This window comes from Zalophus californianus, chromosome 6 (assembly GCF_009762305.2).
Source record: "Zalophus californianus isolate mZalCal1 chromosome 6, mZalCal1.pri.v2, whole genome shotgun sequence".
In the NCBI taxonomy this organism is placed as follows: domain Eukaryota; kingdom Metazoa; phylum Chordata; class Mammalia; order Carnivora; family Otariidae; genus Zalophus; species Zalophus californianus.
In genome coordinates, this window is record NC_045600.1 from 59,266,649 (window position 1) to 59,287,032 (window position 20,384).

The following is a 20,384-nucleotide window of genomic DNA, read 5'->3' on the forward strand; positions in this document are numbered from 1 at the left end:
GATCATTTTGATTGCATACAATCAAATGTCTTCCCTCTTGGATGCTATACAATTCTTTCCTTTGCAGACAAAAAAATAATACCTGACTCTTCCAGTCAAAACAGAAACTACACTCTGGTGTCAATGTGAATTATGTACTTTGAACTGCACATGTTTGGGAGCACTTAGGATTATATAAATAAGTTTTTATTCTTTTTCATTTAGAAGAATCTTTAAAAATCACTTCATTTTAGATTTAAAAACAACTAGAATGCTTTTCTCACATTGCAATAACTTGGAGTAAAGAGTTTTCAAATTCAAAGGGTAACTTGTTTCTTCAAAGCCCTGGAAAAATACCAATAACTTGGTTTAAATGAATATTTATACAATACTCAGAGTTCTAAAAATACCAAAGATTAAAAAAGAAAAACAATAATTATGTGAACAAGTCTCTTAAAACCGCATGTACTGTAGCTGATGTGTATACACACACACACACACACACACACACACACACACACACACACACACAAAACATATAGAAAACATAGTTATTCAGTAAATATTCATTGAGCACCCACTAGACAATATGCCGGTACCCACCAGGCAACATGCCAGGCAATGACATGTTTCTACAGATTTATACACACACACACACACACACACACACCCACACCCACACACACACACACAACTTAATTACATATATACATTTTAAAAACACCATAAGAAAGTAAATAACTAGGGATTTAATAACAAATACGGTAATTTATACTCATTTTTCTTTTAAGTAAGCTCCACACCCAGCGTGGAGCCCAACACGGGGCCTGAACTCACTACCCTGAGATTGAGACCTGAGCTAAAATCAAGTGTCAGACACAACCCACTGAGACACCCAGGAGCCTCCATACTCATTTTAAACTACTGAATTATTCAAAAAAAGATTAAAGAAACATTTTAAATCACAAAGTAAAAGGATTAGTAAACATGACAATTATTTTCAAAGGTATCAACATGCATATAGGTATTTATTTAGCATGTTGCTTTTAAAAATATCATTTTTGTAATACTGTTTATTATATGAGTTTAAAAAGCTATTCATTTGAAAAAAAACATGGTTTGCATATCTATATCAGAATAAAGGTTAATACACATACTACTCATGATAGTCAATCAACTCTTAGTGAAAATTAGTATGTGCCTGGCCCTGTTCTAAGCACTTCACATTGTGTTAATCAGCAAATCTTCATGTGGACCTATGAGTTAGATATTGTAATAATAGGATAGAATTAAGTAGAAGCAGAGAGTAATAACTTCTTCAAAGTCATGGAACTAATAAGGATTCAATTTCATGCAATGTAATTCAGTTTATCACAAAAATGTATAGATTGCACACATATGTCCAATAGCAAAAGGAATGGAAACAGGACTACAGGAAAAGTTAACAATGATGACATTTTAAAATTTGAACACTGAACAATTAGAGATACAGATAATTTCTAAGGTAGTACACAGATCTGACATAAGAAAATATTCAACATAGATCAGAATGGAATATGGACTAGCTAGTACATAGAATTATTAACTTTTAACACAGTTCATTCATACCCAATAAGTGCATGTGTTTTCAGGTTGCATCTCAGAGCTAATAAATATTTCAGAGAGCTATTTCTAGAATACATCTCTGATTGATCACACTAACTCCTACCTACCCTATCTTGGTATCCTTTATTGGCTCTCCCTTTGCTTCCAGAAATAAAACTAAGTTTTGGAAAATAACAGTAGCATTTCATGACCCAGACCCATTTCATATTTTCTTATTCTTCCCCAACTGCACACTTTGCTCTAATTTGGACATGCTAAATTCTCCATCTGCTTGACACTGTCCCTCACATCCACTTATGATCCCGGGGCAAACCTAGCACCTGGTTCACTGAAGCTATCTAATGCCTATTTATTAAGTAAATAATATGAATTTCATTTAAAGAGATCTTATTTTTTCATATTAATTTCCTTTTAAAATTAAAGGCTTATGCACTAAACAATATTTAGGCAATCAATATACCTATAAGTATAAACACAGCATAAAAATATCTGAAAAAAGTATATGAAAATAAAAATAACTAATTTCCAAAATACAGAGATATGAAAAATAGCATTATTTATGTTTCCTAAGATGAAAAATTATAAATGTAAACAATGACTATTTAATGATATGCCTTTCAATTAACTCCCAATTAAGAAGCATCAAGTCAGCACCTTTAAAAGTTTGGGATACAGCAGCAGTACGGTAATGCAAGAGAGCCATAATAAGGAAAGAATAGTAGTAAGACACCAAAATTCTAGATAGTAAAAGAGGGCCCAAAAACCAGAGGAAAGAAGACACAGAAGTAGAGGAAAAAAATGTATCAAAACAAATGGAAGACTTTCATCATACCTCATAAGCCAAACCACTGTAGGGGTTTTATTTTAGGTGAAATTTATATAGAGTGAAATGCACAGATTGAGTGTATACTTCATTTATTTTTTGACAAATTTTTAAATCTAGACAGCTACTCTCTTTCAGCTAATCTGCATCAAGAGACAAAAACTAATATTATTTGATTTGAAATACCATGAATTATTTCACCTATTCAACTTCATAAAAAACAATGGAACTTTTAAGTCTGTAACCTTCTATCTAACTTATTTCAATCAACTATATATTGGAAATTCATCTGTTTGTGCACGTAAATAGTTCATTCTTTTCATGCAAAACAGTATTCCACTTATGAATATACCATAAGCTATTTTCCTGTTAATCAATGGTACTTGAGTTGTTTTCACTATTTGGATATTATGAATGAGCTCCTATAAACATTCCTCTAAAAGTCTTACAATGTACATTTGTTTTCATTTTCCTTGGGTAAACATCTAGAAATGGAATTGCTATGTCACAGAGTGGATATTGTTCCACTGTACAAGAAACTGCCAAGCAGTTTTCAAAACAGGTTGTACCATCTTATACTCACATTAGCAGTGGATCAGAATTTTGGTTGCTGACATCCTCACCAATATTTGTTGTCAGTTTTTTAATTTCAGATACCGCAGTGCATGTGATGTAGTATCACTTTTAAATTTGTGTTTTCCTATTTACAAATTAAAATATTTTCGTGTGTTCACTGGATATTTGTGAAGTTTCTCTTCCGGTCTTCTGCCCATTTTTGAGGGGGGTGTTTATCTTCTTATTATCTATTTGTGGGAATTATTTAAACATATTTAATATAAGTCCTCTGTCAGATACATGAATTGAAAATATTTTCTCCCAGGCTATGGTTTACCTTTTCATTTTCTTAAAAGTTGGCCTTTGAGGAGTACTGATTTTTAATTTTATTAAAGGCAGATTTATCAATTTTTTTCATTATGGTTAGAGCTATTTCTGTCCTTTTTAAAATGCCTGGCTATCCCAATGTAATAAAGATATTTTTCCTCAAGTTTCTAACAATATCTCTCAAATTTTAGCTTTCTTGTTTAGGTCTACAATCCACCTTGACTTTATTTTTGATTATAGCATGAAGTAAGAGTCCTTTCTGTTCCATACTGATAACCAGCTACTGCACCACTACTTGCTGACTTACCTCTCACTGGACTGACCTGATGTCCTGGTCTAAAATCAATTAAGTGCCACAAGCAAAAGAATGAAGTTAGACAACTTTCTTAAAACATATAGAAAAATTAACTTAAAATTGATCACAGAACTAAATGTAAAAGCCAAAACTATAAAAATCTTAGGAGAAAACATCTTAGGAGTAAAAATTTATCTTAAGATAAAAAAAATTTTTGAACTGGGTTAAGCATAACCTTCTAAGCCTTCAAGTGACATTAAATAAAAAATATAAAATGGACTTCATCACAATAAAAAACTTTTTGTCCCATATATCATTAAGAAAGAGAAAAATTGGGGCACCTGGGTGGCTCAGTCGTTAAGCGTCTGCTTTTGGCTCAGGTCATGATCCCACGGTACTGGGACTGAGCCCCACGTTGGGCTCCCTGATCTGCGGAAGCCTGCTTTTCCCTCTCCCACTCCCCCTGCTTCTGTTCCCTCTCTTGCTGTGTCTCTCTCTGTCAAATAAATAAATAAAATCTTAAAAAAAAAGGTGAAAAATTTTTACAAATGACATATATGTGTTAAAAAGTTTGTAAGTATAATACATAAAGAACTTTATAACTCAATAACACAAAGAATAAACACAAAACTAAACAATGGGCAAAGGATCAGAATACAAACATTTCTCTAAATCATAGACAAATGGTTAATAAACACAAGAAAAGACAAGACATCATTAGCTATTAGGGAAATGCAAATCAAAACCACAATGACAGTGACTTCTGCAAGAGGGTTGACTAAGAAGCTCCAGGCGTGAATTCTCCAATGGAAACAAAAAATAAATAACGTATGAACCAAAGCTTTGTGGGAATTCTGGAAACCAGTTAAGGATCAGCAGCAACTAAATGGACACCCAACCAAAAAAAAGACACTCTCAAACTGGTAGAAGAGTCTGTGGCATTTTTACTTGCCCCTCCTGGACTGTCTTCCTGGCACATCACAGTGATATCAGTTGGGAGGAGACTGCCCAATTCCTAGCTCCTTCCTTGGATGAGACAAAAAAGAGGGGCTTTTTTTTCGAACATTCTGGCTTATCTATAGGCTGTTCAAGGGATTTGTTTCTGCCTTGTCTGATGTGGAGTGCTGATGGGAACAAAGGCACAGTTCAGATATTAAGTTTGAGGTTGCTGAAAGCAGTAGTGGATACCGTGGCTAATGAGAACTACAGGAGAAGTGCAGAGCCTCAGATGTCTGGAGTCAAGAAATTATTAGCAGAAGACTGCAATATATATCCAAGGCCCTGCAAAGAAGCAAGTGTGAGACTCTAAGGGAAATTAAGGACATTTAAAGCAACCAAGTATAGGGGAGAATTGGTGTAAAAAAAAAAGAAAAAAAAAAAGCATACATAGGTCCAGGGAAGATTCCTCTCCAGAAAAGGCCCAAGAAAAAAAAAGTGGTGTGAGCCGTCACACAACTCTGATTAGTGAAAGTCTCCTCCTGTACAGAGCCAGTCCACAAAGCCTGGGAGATGTGGATATTTATTCAAATGCTCAATTTTCAACAACAAAAACCAGAAGGCATACAAAGAAACAAGGAATCATGGCCTATTTGAAGGAACAAAATAAATCCTCAGAAACCAACCCTAAAGAAACACAGGCCTTAAACTTATTGGACAAAGACTTTAAATAACTATCTTAAGAATGCTCAATGAGATAGAGGAGAACATGAACAAAAAATTAAACAGTATCAGGACAGCAATATACGAACAAAATGAGGATACCAACAAATTAACACAATTATTAAAAAAAAGAAACAGACATTCTGGAGCTAAAAAACACATTATCTAAATTGAAAAATTCACTAAAAGGGTTCAACAGCACACTCAAACAGACAGAATAAAGAACCAGTGAACCTAAACAAAGTTGATTTGAAATTATTGTCTAAGGAGCAAAAAGAAAAAATAATAAAAAAAAGTGAATAGAGCCTAAGGGATTTATGGAGCTATCAAGTGGACTAATATAACATTATGGGATTCAAAGAAAGGGAAGAGGGAAAGAGTGGGGGCAGAGTTCACTTGAAAAATGGTTGAAAACTTCCCAAATTTGAGAAAATATAGGATGTAAAAATACAAGAAATTCAAAATACTCCAAGTAGGATAAATCTAGAAAGACCCATACTAAGATACATTATAATCAAGCCACTGAAAGTCAAAAACAAATTGAATCTTGGAAGCAACAAGAGAAAAAGAACTCTTCGTGTACAAAGGATCCTTAAGATTACCAGCAGATTAGTCAGAAGAAACCTTAAAGGTCAGAAAGCAGTGGGACAATATATTTAAACTGGTGAATAGAAAAACAAAACAAAACAAAATCCAATGCCCTGTCAAAAAATAATTCCATATCTGTCAAAAATGTCTGTCAAAAATTAGGACAATGTTAAGACATTCTCACATAAACAAAAACCAAGGGAGTTTATTAACATTAACCTGCCCTAACAAGAAATGCTAAAAGGAGTCCTTCAAGAGAAATAAAAGGACACTAGACAGTAAATAAAAAGCCATATGAAATTATAAAGTTCTCTAGTAAAAGTAAATATATGGACAAGTATAAAAATCAGTATTACTGTAATTTTGGTTTACAAACCTACTTTTTATTCTATTACAGAAGTTAAAGGCAAAAGCATAAAAATAATTATGAATCTATGTTAATGAGTACATGATATATAAAAATGTAATTTGTGACAACATAAAGTGGGGAGGCAGTAAAAGAGTATAATTTCTATGTGAATGAGGTTATCAACTTTAAAATAAATTGCGCCTGGGTGGCTCAGTCGTTAGGCGTCTGCCTTCGGCTTAGGTCATGATCCCAGGGTCCTGGGATCAAGCCCCACATCGGGCTCCCTGCTCAGCGGGAAGCCTGCTTCTCCCTCTCCCACTCCCCCTGCTTGTGTTCCTGCTCTCACTGTCTCTCTGTCAAATAAATAAATAAAATCTTTAAAAAAAATAAATTGCTATAACTTTTAGGATATTTTATGTAACCCCATGGCAAACTACAAAGAAAATATCTACAGAATTATACACAAAAGGAAATGAGAAGGGAATAAAAGCGAATCATTATAAAAATATCAACTGAGAACAAAGGTAGGCAGTGAGGGAGGAAATGCAGGTTGAAGAAACTATAAGTCATTTAGAGAACAATGAACAAAATAGCAACAGTATGTCCTTCTCTATCAGTAATTACTTTAAATGTAACTGAAATAAATTCCTCAAAGGACATACATTGGCAGAATGGATAAAAAACAAAACAAAACAGGATACAACTATGTGTGGTCTGTGAAAGATTCACTTTACATCTAAGGACATACAAAGGCTTAAATTGAAGAGATAGAAAAAGTTATTCCATGCAAAAAGGAGCCAAAAAAGAGCAGTAGTGGCTATAATAACATCAGGCAAATAGACTTTAAGTCAAAAACTGCTACAAGGAAGGGCACTTTATAACGATAAAAGGGTCAATTCCCCAATAAGATGTAACATATAAAGTTTTTACATATGCTGATTTCAAAACTCATACAAAGCTACAATAATCCAAAGAGTGTGGTACTGGCATAAAGGCAGACATGCAGACCAGAACAGAAGAGAAAATCCAGGAAAAAAAAAAAGAAAGAAAAAAGGGAAGAGAAGAAAAGAAAGAAAAACAGAAAACAAGTGTTGTTGAGGATGTGGAGAAACTGAGAGCCTTGTGCACTGTTCAAATATAAAATGGTGCAGCCATTGTGGACAGGATTGCAGTTCCTCAAAAAGGAAAAACAGAATTAGCACATGATGCAGGAATTCCACTTCTGGGTATAAACTCAAAAGAACTGAAAGCACAATCTCAAGATATATTTGTACACCCATGTTCCTAGCAGCATTTTTCAAAATAATCATAGGTAGAGGAAACCCAAGTATCCACTGATGGATAAATAAACACAATGTGGTATATATTACCAATGGAATATTATTCAGCCTTAAAACGGAAGGAAATTCTGACCCATTCTACAGTAATGAGGACATTACACTAAGTGAAATAAGCCAGTAACAAAAAGACAAAGCAGTAGCTCATCAAGATGTCATACATAAGAGTTACCATATGATCCAGAAATTCCATTGCCAGGTATACATCCAAAACAAAAGTAAATATATATCCATACAAAAACTGTATGGATGTTCGTGGTATCATTACTCACAATAACCACAAAGTATAAACTCAAATGTCCATCAACTGACCAATGAATAAACAAAATGTAATATATCCATATAATTATTATTTGGCAAAAGTATTGATCTAACAATAAAAGTACTAATACATGTTACCACATGGATGAACTTTAAATACATTATGCAAAGTGAAAGAAGCTAGCCACAAAAACCACATGTATTATTCCATTATATAAAATGTCCAGACTAGGCAAATCTATTGAGACAGATAGCAGATTACTAGTTATGTAAGCCTGGGGGAGGAGTATTTTGGGGGGAATGAATAGGAGTGACTAATAGTGGGTACAAGGTTTCTTTTGGGATTGATTAAAATATTCTAAAATTGTGGGAATGCACACTTCTGTAAATACAATAGAAAATACTGAATTGTACACTAAATGTGTGAATGGCATATGAATCTCAATAAAGCTATTAAAATGCAAAAAAAATTAAGTGATTAGATATGAGTAGTTCTATTTCTGGGCTCTCTACACTGTCCCTCTGATTTGTACTGGCACAAGACTCAGTCTTGATTATTTTAGTTTTTGAGTCTTGAAATCAGGTAGTATGAATGCTCCAAATTCCAATTTTACAAGACTGTTTTGAGTACTCTAGATCATTTATATTTCCATAATTTTTTAAAAGGACTTTTTAAAAAAAAATTCTTATAACCTAGATGAAATGGACAAATCTTGAAAAACCCAACTTTCTAAAACTTACACAAGAAATAGAAATATTGAATAACTGAGTAATTTTGGTAAATTGTTCTCAGAAAATTTACCCCTTTCATCTGTTATCAAATGCAGTACCATGAAATTCTCCATACTACCATTATCTTTTAATAAATGTAGAATCTGTACTTATACCCTTTCATTCATTCTTGATACTACTAATTTGGGTTTTCTTGTTCAGTTTTAAGTTTTTATTTAAATTCCAGTTGGTTAACATACAATGTAATATTAGCTTCAGATGTACAATTTTAGTGATCCAATACTTAAACACAACACCTGGTGATCATTACAAGTGCACTCCTTTAAACCCATCACCTATTTAATATCTATTTAATATCATCACTCACCTCCTCTCCAGAAACCCTCAGTTTGTTCTCTGTATGTTCAGAGTCTGTTTCCTGGTTTGCCTCTCTCTCTCTCCCTTTCCCTATGCTCATTTGTTTTATTTCTTAAATTCCACATATGAGTGAAATCACATGGTATTTTCTTTCTCTGACTTACTTATTTCTTTGTTCAGTTTTACCAGGGCTTATACATTTGACTAATTTTCATAAAAAACCCATCTCTGGCTTACTTTTTTCTATTGTTTATTTATTTTTGCTCTTTATATTTTGTTCTTCTATTTATTTTGTTTAGTTTGCTCACCTTTTTCATCCATAAGATGGAAATTTCAATAATTGATTGTGGATGTTTCTTCTCCATATGTAGATTTAAAGTGATATAAACCTCTGGAAGACTACAGCTGCTTTAGCTATATCTCACAAGATTTGATACATATTATTTCATAATTTTAAATTTGTAGTATTTTTCTAATTTCCTTTTCTCTACTTACATTGACCCCTGGAGTATTTAAAAGGGAACTATTTAATTTCCAAATATTTAAAGATATTCTAGACCTTATTCTTGTTAATTTATTTCATTCCCTTGTGAACAGAAAATATACTCTTTATGATTTTAATCTTTTCAAACTTATCATTAAATATTTCAAGGTCCAGTCCAGCATTTTCCATATGACCTTGAGAAGAATGAGTATTCTACATTTATTTTATTTATTTTTATTTATTTAAGATTTATTCATTCATTTGAGAGGTTGAGGGAACGAGCGAGCATGTGAACATGCAGAGGGAGATGGAGAGGATCTCAAGCAGACTCCCCGCTGAGTGAGGAGCCTGGCATGGGGCTGAATCTCACAACCCTGAGATCATGACCTGAGCCAAAATCAAGAGTGGAACGCTCAACTGACTGAGATAAATGTAGGGATTTATCCTACATTTGTTGATTGTTTTATAAATTTCAGGTAGATCAAAGTGAATGAAAAGTTAAGCCTTCCACAGTGGTAATGATCTTGTCTAGATCTATCAATCAGAGAGAACAGTGTCAATATTTTCAATTGTGATTGCCTAATAGTGTATTTTTTTCCTTTGTCAGTTTTTGCTTTTTGTATTTTGAAGATGCTATTATGTATATAAATATTTAGGTTTGTTATGTCTTCCTGATGAAATGTCCCTCTATCTGGTGATACTCTGACTTTAAGCCTACTTAATCTGATATTAATATAGCCACAGAACATTTCTCATGCTATAGCTTATGTATCTTTCCATCCCTTTACTTCCATTTATCTGTGTTTTATTGTTTCAAGTATGTTTCTTACAAACTGTATAAAATTGTGTCCCATTTATTGCCTTTAATGTCACAAAACCTGCCTTTAATTGGAGTACTTAGTTCATTTTCTTACAATTATTTGTGGTTGGATTTAGGTCTACAATCTATTTGTTGTTTATCTTTTGTTATTGCTCTCTTCCTCCTTTCCTACCTTCTTTGAGTTAACCAAATATACTTTAGTATTCCATTTTAATTCTTATATTGCTTTTTCAGATGACATTTTATATCTTCTTGTGGTTGCTCCAGAAACTAAATCATATATCCTCAATTTGTTATAGTCTTCTTAATGTTTTAGCACCTCATTTAAAATTTAAGAACTGGGTGCCTCGATGGCTCAGTCGGTTAAGCATCTTGCCTTCGGCTCAGGTCATAATCCCAGAGTCCTGGGATCGAGTCCCACATCGGGCTCCTTGCTCTGCGGGGAGCCTGCTTCTCCCTCTCCTCCCCACTTGTGCTCTCTCTCACTATCTCTGTCTCTCTCTCAAATAAATAAAATCTAAAAAAACAAAATAAAATAAAATTTAAGAACTAACCAACAGGGGCAGAGCAAGATGGCGGAGGAGTAGGAGACCTAGATTTCGTCTGGTCTCAGGAATTCAGCTGAATAGGGATCTAACCATTCTGAACACCTACGAACTCAACAGGAGATCAAAGAGGAGAGTAGCAACAACTATCTGAACAGAGAAGCGACCACTTACTGGAAGGTAGGACGTGCGGAGAAGTGAATCCGAGGGGATATTCGAGGATAGACGGCGGGGGAGGGGCCTCCGCCGGCCGCTTCTGGCAAGTGATAGAGTCGCGGAGCACAAAATTGGAACTGTTAGAAGTCGGCTCCGCTGAGGGACGTCGCTGCAGTGGCTAAGCAGGGGGTGGAATCCTCCCGGGACAGTGTGGTCTCAGGACCCTTGGGGTCACAGAAAGACCGGGGGAGCCTGAGTGCAGCAGAGCTCCCAGGTATGGGAGCGGGGAAGCCGGCTGCAGAGACCGAGCTGAGGCGCGGGCTCTCAGCTTGGAGTTGCCATAAACTGTGATCCGCGGCCCAGTCGGGCAACTGCTCCTGCAGCAGGGACCCAACAAGCGGCAGAACCGGGGAGACTCCCCTTCCTTCCCGGGGAGGAGCAGCGCGGGAGCGCACCGCAGGGATCTGCTGGGTTTGGAGACTCCACACGGGGTCGGGTGCCAGAGATAGCAATGCTCGGTCACAGGCCGGGTGAGCACGGAGTGCGGCCGGAGACCGGGGAAAAGGGAGTGACTGCTTTTCTCTGGGGGCGCACTGAGGAGCGGGAACCCGAGTTCTCAGCTCCTCCGGGTGGAGATTGGGAGGCCACCATTTTTGCCGTGGTCCTCCAAAGCTGTACAGAGAGCTTACAGGGAACAAAAGCTCCTGAGATCAAACCCGAGCAGCTTGCTTAGCCCGGACCGACAAGGGCGGGGCAATTCAGCCTCCGGCAAAGACATTTGGAAACCACAGCAACAGGCCCCTCCCCCAGAAGATCAGCACGAACAGCCAGCAAGCCAAGACCAAGTTTACCGATCAAGGAGAACGGGAGAACTCCAGCGCTAGGGGAATACTGCACATAGAATTCATGGCTTTTTTTTACCATGATTCATTAGTTCATCAAAGTTAATTTTTGGTAACTGTTTTTTTCTTTTTCCCTTTTTCAACCAACATCTTCTCTCTTTTAAAAAAAAAAAAACATTTTTTATTTTTCATTTTTAGAGTCATATTTTATCCCTTCATAGTAGTTACCCTTATTTTTGGCATATATATATAAGTTGTTCTCTCTTTAAAATTTTGAGATACAGTTTCTTCTAACAGATAAAAATATATCCTAAATCACTAGTGTATGGCTCTGTTCTAGTCTCCTGCCTGATCACATTCTCTCCCTTTTTTTTTTTTTTTTAAATCTTCTTTCTTTTTTCAAACAACTTCTTATCAAGTCCTTTTATAAAATCTTTTATAATTTTCATCTTTACACTCATCTTCTATCCCTTCATTGTATCAACCCTTATTTTGTACATATATGTCTTTCTTCCTTTAAAATTTTAGGAGGCACTTTTTTCTAACAGACCAAAATACGCCCAAAATCTAGTGTGTGGCACTGATCTATGCACTAGCCTGATCATATTTGATCACATTCTGCTTTTTTTGTATTGTTCTGTTTTTGTTTTTATCTTTTTTCTTTTTTTTTTTTCTCCTTCTTTTTTCTTTCCTTCCCTTTCTTTTCCCCTGGTTTCAGGTCTTTTCTGATTTGTATACAGTATATTTGCTGGGGACGTTGTAAACCTGTTAGCATTTTGTTCTCTCATTCATCTATTCTCCTCTGGACAAAATGACAAGACGAAAAAAATCACCTCAGCAAAAAGAACAAGAGGTAGTACCGTCTGCCAGGGACCTACTCAATATGGACATTAGTACGATGTCAGACCTAGAGTTCAGAATCATGACTTTAAAGATACTAGCTGGGCTTGAAAAAACCGTGGAAGTTATTAGAGAAACCCTTTCTGGAGAAATAAAAGAACTAAAATCTAACCAAGTCGAAATCAAAAAGGCTATTGATGAGGTGCAATCAAAAATGGGGGCACTAACTGCTAGGATAAATGAAGCAGAAGAGAGAATCAGTGATATAGAAGACCAAATGATGGAAAATAAAGAGGCTGAGAAAAAGAGAGAGAAACAACTACAGGATCACGAGGGCAGAATTCGAAGGATAAGTGATACGATAAGACGAAACATTAGAATAATTGGGATCCCAGAAGAAGAAGAAAGAGAGAGAGGGGCAGAAGGTATATTGGAGCAAATAATAGCAGAGAACTTCCCTAATGTGAGGAAGGAAACAGGCATCAAAATCCAGGAGGCACAGAGAACCCCTCTCAAAATCAATAATAATAGGTCAACACCCCAACATCTAATAGTAAAACTTACGAGTCTCAGAGACAAAGAGAAAATCCTGAAAGCAGCTCGGGAGAAGAGATATGTAAACTACAATGGTAAAAATATTAGATTGGCAACAGACCTATCCACAGAGACCTGGCAGGCCAGAAAGGACTGGCAAGATATCTTCAGAGCACTAAACGAGAAAAAAATGCAGCCAAGAATAGTATATCCAGCTAGGCTGTCATTGAAAATAGAAGGAGAGATAAAAAGCTTCCAGAACAAACAAAAACTAAAGGAATTTGCAAACACGAAACCAGCCCTCCAAGAAATATTGAAAGGGGTCCTCTAAGCAAAGAGAGAGCCTAAAAGCAGCAAAGATCAGAAAGGAACACAAACAACATACAGTAACAGTCACCTTACAGGCAATACAATGGCACTAAATTCATACCTTTCAATAGTTACCCCGAATGTAAATGGGCTAAATGCCCCAATCAAAAGACACAGGCTATCAGATTGGATTAAAAAACAAGACCCATCAATATGCTGTCTGCAAGAGACTCATTTTAGACCCAAAGACACCCCCAGATTGAAAGTGAGGGGGTGGAAAACCATTTACCATGCTAATGGACACCAAAAGAAAGCTGGGGTGGCAATCCTTATATCAGACAAACTAGATTTTAAAACAAAGACTGTAATAAGAGATGAGGAAGGACACTATATCCTACTTAAAAGGTCTATCCAACAAGAAGATCTAACAATTGTAAATATCTATGCCCCGAACATGGGAGCAGCCAATTATATAAGGCAATTAATAACAAAAGCAAAGAAACACATTGACAACAATACAATAATAGTGGGGGACTTTAACACCCCCCTGACTGAAATGGACAGATCATCTAAGCAAAAGATCAACAAGGAAATAAAGACTTTAAATGACACACTGGACCAAATGGACTTCACAGACATATTCAGAACGTTCCATCCCAAAGCAACGTAATACACATTCTTCTCTAGTGCCCATGGAACATTCTCCAGAATTGATCACATCCTAGGTCACAAACCAGGTCTCAACCGGTACCAAAAGATTGGGATCATTCCCTGCATATTTTCAGACCACAATGCTTTGAAACTAGAACCCAATCACAAGAGGAAAGACGGAAAGAACTCAAATACATGGAGGTTAAAGAGCATCCTACTAAAGAATGAATGGGTCAACCAGGAAATTAAAGAAGAATTAAAAAAATTCATGGAAACCAATGAAAATGAAAACACAACTGTCCAAAATCTTTGGGATACAGCAAAGGCAGGCCTGAGAGGAAAGTATATAGCAATACAAGCCTTTCTCAAGAAACAAGAAAGGTCTCAAATACACAACCTAACCCTACACCTAAAGGAGTTGGAGAAACAACAGCAAATAAAGCCTAAACCCAGCAGGAGAAGAAAAATCATAAAGATCAGAGCAGAAATCAATGAAGTAGAAACCAAAAGAACAGTAGAACAGATCAACGAAACTAGGAGGTGGTTCTTTGGAAGAATTAACAAGATTGATAAACCCCTGGCCAGACTGATCAAAAAGAAAAGAGAAATGACCCAAATCAACAAAATCATGAATGAAAGAGGAGAGATCACAACCAACACCAAAGAAATACAAACAATTATAAGAACATATTATGAGCAACTCTATGCCAGCAAATTAGATAACCTGGAAGAAATGGGTGCATTCCTAGAGATGTATCAACTACCAAAACTGAACCAGGAAGAAATAGAAAACCTGAACAGACCTATAACCACTAAGGAAATGGAAGCAGTCATCAAAAATCTCCCAACAAACAAAAGCCCAGGGCCAAATGGTTTCCCAGGGGAATTCTATCAGACATTTAAAGAAGAATTAATACCTATTCTCCTGAAACTGTTCCAAAAAATAGAAATGGAAGGAAAACTTCCAAATTCATTTTATGAGGCCACCATTACCTTGATCCCAAAACCAGACAAAGACCCCATCAAAAAGGAGAATTACAGACCAATATCCTTGATGAACATGGATGCAAAAATTTTCACCAAAATACTAGCCAATAGGATCCAACAGTACATTAAAAGGATTATTCACCACGACCAAGTGGGATTTATCCCTGGGCTGCAAGGCTGGTTCAACATCCGCAAATCAATCAACGTGATACAATACATTAACAAAAGAAAGAACAAGAATCATATGATCCTCTCAATAGATGCAGAAAAAGCATTTGACAAAGTACAGCATCCTTTCTTCATCAAAACTCTTCAGAGCATAGGGATAGAGGGTACATACCTCAATATCATAAAAGCCATCTATGAAAAACCTACAGCGAATATCATTCTCAATTCCCCCTAAGGTCAGGAACGCGGCAGGGATGTCCACTCTCACCACTGCTATTCAACATAGTATTAGAAGTCCTAGCCACAGCAATCAGACAACAAAAAGAAATCAAAGGCATCCAAATAGGCAAAGAGGAAGTCAAACTCTCACTCTTTGCAGATGATATGATACTTTATGTGGAAAACCCAAAAGACTCCACCCCAAAACTGCTAGAACTCATACAGGAATTCAGTCAAGTAGCAGGCTATAAAATCAATGCACAGAAATCAGTGGCATTCCTATACACCAACAACAAGACAGAAGAGAGACAAATCAAGGAGTCGATCCCATTAACAATTGCACCCAAAATCATAAGATACCTAGGAATAAATTTAACCAAAGAGGCAAAGGATCTGTACTCAGAAAACTACAAAATACTCAGGAAAGAAATTGAAGAAGACACAAAGAAATGGAAAAACGTTCCATGCTCATGGATTGGGAGAACCAACATTGTGAAGATGTCAATGCTACCTAGAGCAATCTACACATTCAGTGCAATCCCCATCAAAATACCATCCACTTTTTTCAAAGAAATGGAACAAATAATCCTAAAATTTGTATGGAACCAGAAGAGACCCCGAATAGCCAGAGGAATATTGAAAAAGAAAAGCAAAGCTGGCGGCATCACAATTCCGGACTTCCAGCTCTATTACAAAGCTGTCATCATCAAGACAGTATGGTACTGGCACAAAAACAGACACATAGATCAATGGAACAGAATCGAGAGCCCAGAAATGGACCCTCAACTCTATGGTCAACTTATCTTTGACAAAGCAGGAAAGAATGTCCAATGGAAAAAAGACAGTCTCTTCAACAAATGGTGTTGGGAAAATTGGACAGCCACATGCAGAAGAATGAAACTGGACCATTTCCTTACACCACACACAAAAATAGACTCCAAATGGTTGAAAGACCTAAACGTGAGACAGGAGTCCATCCAAATCCTAAAGGAGAACACAGGTAGCAACCTCTTCGACCTCAGCCGCAGCAACTTCTTCCTAGAAACATCGCCAAAGGCACGGGAAGCCAGGGCAAAAATGAACTATTGGGATTTCATCAAGATAAAAAGCTTTTGCACAGCAAAAGAAACAGTCCACAAAACCAAAAGACAACCGACAGAATGGGAGAAAATATTTGCAAATGACATATCAGATAAAGGGCTAGTATCCAAAATCTATAAAGAACTTATCAAACTCAACACCCAAAGAACAAATAATCCAACCAAGAAATGGGCAGAAGACATGAACAGATATTTTTCCAAAGACATCCAAATGGCCAACAGGCACATGAAAAAGTGCTCCACATCGCTCGGCATCAGGGAAATCCAAATCAAAACCTCAATGAGATACCACCTCACACCCGTCAGAATGGCTAAAATTAACAAGTCAGGGAACGACAGATGTTGGCGGGGATGTGGAGAAAGGGGAACCCTCCTACACTGTTGGTCGGAATGCAAGCTGGTGCAACCCCTCTGGAAAACAGTATGGAGGTTCCTCAAACAGTTGAAATTAGAGCTACCGTTCGATCCAGCAATTGCACTACTGGGTATTTACCCCAAAGATACAAATGTAGGGACCCGAAGGGGTATGTGCACCCCAATGTTTATAGCAGCAATGTCCACAATAGCCAAACTGTGGAAAGAGCCAAGATGTCCATCGACAAATGAATGGATAAAGAAGATGTGGTATATATACACAATGGAATATTATGCAGCTATCAAAAGGAATGAGATCTTGCCATTTGCAACGACGTGGATGGAACTGGAGGGTGTTATGCTTAGTGAAATAAGTCAATCAGAGAAAGACATGTATCATATGACCTCAGTGATATGAGGAATTCTTAATCTCAGGAACAAACTGAGGGTTGCTGGAGTGGTCGGGGGTGGGAGGGATGGGGTGGCTGGGTGACAGACATTGGGGAGGGTATGTGCTATGGTGAGCGCTGTGAATTGTGTAAGACTGTTGAATCACAGATCTGTACTTCTGAAACAAATAACGCAACATATTTTAAGAAAAAAGAAAAAGAAGAAGATAGCAGGAGAGGAAGAATGAAGGGGAGTAAGTCAGAGGGGGAGACGAACCAAGAGAGATGATGGATTCTGAAAAACAAACTGAGGTTTCTACAGGGGAGGAGGGTAGGGGGATGGGTTAGCCTGGTGATGGGTATTAAAGAGGGCACATTCTGCATGGAGCACTGGGTGTTATGAACAAACAATGAATCATGGAACACTACACCAAAACAAATGATGTAATATATGGTGATTAACATAACAATAAAAAAATTAAAAAAAAGAAAAAAAAAGAACTAACCAACAGTGAAATTCCATTTGTTTTGCACTTTCTTGTCATATATTTTATATCTATTATGTTTTGAGCAATCTGTTCTATAAATAAGAGAAGATTTAAAAAGATAGCTTTTCTATTTACCAAACTATTTTCCATTTTCGATGTTCTTCATTCATTCCTGTAAATTTTCTATTGAATGTCATTTCCAGTGAATTGAAAAAATTCACTTTAGCATTGTATTTATATAGTACACATCTACTAAGTTCAGTTGTCTCATCTTTCATTTATCTACAAAATAGTTTTACTACATCAAAATTTTTGAAGGTTATTTTCACTATATATACACTTCTGGGTTGACAGTTTCCTGTTTTGTTTTTTTTCATTACATTCCTTTAAAGTTTTTGGCTATTGTCTCCTCACTTTCATTATTTCTGATAGGACGTTAGCCATCATTCAGAGGAATGTTCATGTATGTATCAGTCGCCATCCTCTCAGGTGCTTTCAAGATTTTCTCTTTACAGTGGTTTTCGTTAGTTTGACTTTGATGAGCTTAGGTGGAATTTTCTTTGTATTTATTCTTCCTGGTGTCCACTGAAATTCTTGATCTATAAGCTTTGTTGTTTTTAAAGATTTATTTATTTGAGAGAGAGTGAAAACACACTAGTAGGAGGGGAAAAGGGAGAGAGAATCTCAAGCAGACTCTGTGCTGAGCACAGAGCCCAACGCCGGGCTGGATCCCACGACCCTGAGATCATGACCTGAACCAAAACCAAGAGTCGAACACCCAATTGACTATGCCACTCAGGTGCCCCTATAAGCTTGTTTTTATAAAATTTGAAAAGCCGTCCGAAATTCCTTTTTCAAATATTTATTCTGCCTCACTTTTTCTCTTTTGGGACTCCAGTTGCAGACCTGATGCAGTCCCACAGACCATTAAGGTTATGTTGTTTTATTTTCATTTTTACTTCAGACTGGATAATTTCTATTGATTGGTCTTCAAGTTCACTAATCTTTTATTGTACAGTCTATAAACTGCTAAGTTTGTCCACTGAATTTTTCACTTCAGATGTTGCAATTTTTTACAATTAGGTTCTTTCTAGAGTTTGTTTCCTTGCTGATATTTCCCATCAGTTCACTCATTAGGATCATCTTTCCTTTTAGTGTTTGAAGAAATATAAAATGGATACTTTAAAGTACTTTGCAATTTCTAACATATTTAAGTGTCAAGATTTGCTTCTATTGACTACATTTTCTCTGGATTGTGGGTCACATTTGTCTGCTTCTAGTATTTTTAGTTATATGCTAGACATTGTGGATGGTCCATGGTAAGACACCAAACACATGACAGTTACCTCTCATTTAATATCATCTGCAAATTTTCAGGGGCTTCAAATAATAGACTTAAATTTCTTCTTTAGTGCAGCGAGACCACTGCTCTGCTTGAGCTCTACCTTCCTGAGTCAGAAAGAGTGACTGTAGGCACAATGCCAGGGGAATCACTGAGTTCACTCTGTGAATTCCTGTGCAGTCTGTTGTTCAGACATTTTTTCCAATTTTATAATTGTTTTTTTGAGGCATGGCAAGATTAGTAATAATGACTCTGTCCTGGCAAGAAGCTTCTATCATTTTTCAAGAGAACAAAAGCAATTTTTCCTATTGAGAGAATACTTGCTGCAATACAGAAACTGAATTGTAAGTTTCATTTGTTTCAAACTGACAACACCCAAAGAAAAATTTTTTTCCTTTTCAATTTCCTATAACTTTCAATATATCTTTTCTAATATCTGTAAACTTAAATTTCTAGAATAGTTAATAGGAAATGAAATTATGTATCTAAATTCCTAAACACCTCCTAGCAGTGAAATTTTCCTCCAGGGCTTGCCCAATATGTTAGTGATAATAATTACTAAATTATGAGTAAATTAAAAATAAATTAGTAATGGTGTTTAATTACATAGCATCTAACAACTAGAGACTGCTAATGTATCAAATGTAGTTATTTTGACAAAGTATAGAGTTATTAGAGACTGCTAATCTACCAAATGTAGTTAGTCTAACAAAGTAGAGTCATTAAATCACCATTTTCAGATTTTAATTAGAACACATTTAGAAATGATTTATAGGATATAAGATGGTAATAACAAAAGGAACTAAAAGAACTTTAAAAATTCAATGTTTCACAGATATCTGCTCCACTTTAGCCCTTTAAATGCAACTAACACTCCCTGAACACAAAATACAGGCAACACTAACATCACTTGTCCATTCAACCTACCCCTCTCTGATCTCTCTTTCCTAGCATCTCAGCTAATTCTCTGGCTACGTATTACGGCACCTTGTTCTGGGAGTAAAGAAGGGAAGGGTAGGACAATAAATCCAAGGAAGTAATCTAAATAGGTTGCCAAAAAAATGAAGTAGGGCCCAAAATAAATGCCACCAAAGTCCCTTGATTTCAGTAGTAGCCATTGTTCTGGAAAGAGGCAACCTTTTCACCATGTCCATACCCTCTCAGGATCTCAATCTGCTAGAGTCTAACAAGAAGAAAATGGCAATCTATACACCAAGATTATATCTCACATCTAATGTATAACTTGTTCATTACAAATTATATGAATTCAAAATTATACTCAATACATT

General features: G+C 36.2%; 1 protein-coding gene across 10 annotated transcripts in view; it reads right to left on the reverse strand.

Annotated features, from left to right (window-relative positions):
* The window catches only part of MIPOL1 (mirror-image polydactyly 1), a 353,484-nt gene that overhangs the window by 207,918 nt on the left and 125,182 nt on the right, over positions 1 to 20,384 (reverse strand). The window lies entirely within an intron of this gene.